The sequence below is a fragment of the Sinocyclocheilus rhinocerous genome, unplaced genomic scaffold, assembly GCF_001515625.1.
Source record: "Sinocyclocheilus rhinocerous isolate Xijiao unplaced genomic scaffold, SAMN03320098_v1.1 scaffold474, whole genome shotgun sequence".
Classification (NCBI taxonomy): Eukaryota; Metazoa; Chordata; class Actinopteri; order Cypriniformes; family Cyprinidae; genus Sinocyclocheilus; species Sinocyclocheilus rhinocerous.
In genome coordinates, this window is record NW_015644625.1 from 457,442 (window position 1) to 457,926 (window position 485).

The window sequence follows — 485 nt, forward strand, 5'->3', positions numbered from 1 at the left end:
CATGAATTATATATATGTATATATATATATATATATATATATATATAATTAATAAAGGGAACACATTAAAAAAGGGAACAAAGAAACACATTACAAAAAGTATCTCAAAGTTTTTCAGATGAGGAGAGTGAAATATTTTTTTCTTTTTATCAGCATTTTTGCTGTTTGATTATAACTGATAGACAGTGGATTCACACTAATGCACAGATCTATTTTAACATCAGTTGTTTTGTCCGTCCGTAAGACAGAACTGACTGTTTACATGCATTTCACATCATAAATGCATTTAAAGTTTCCAAAATCGATTCAGAATCACGATGCATCAGATAATCAATATTTTTCTTCACTCCTACTATATAATATTATTAGAACTATGACTATAAAATATTTGTTAAGTATAACATTTTATTAACAGAATTAATTAATTAAACAGTTCATTTTGTGATTCCAGACATTTCAAAAACTGTATGTCCTTAAATAAAAAC

At 25.4% G+C, this 485-nt stretch overlaps 1 pseudogene; it reads right to left on the reverse strand.

The window, feature by feature from the left end:
• LOC107758526 (PH and SEC7 domain-containing protein 2-like) overlaps window positions 1–485 on the reverse strand; it is a 39,202-nt pseudogene that overhangs the window by 12,394 nt on the left and 26,323 nt on the right.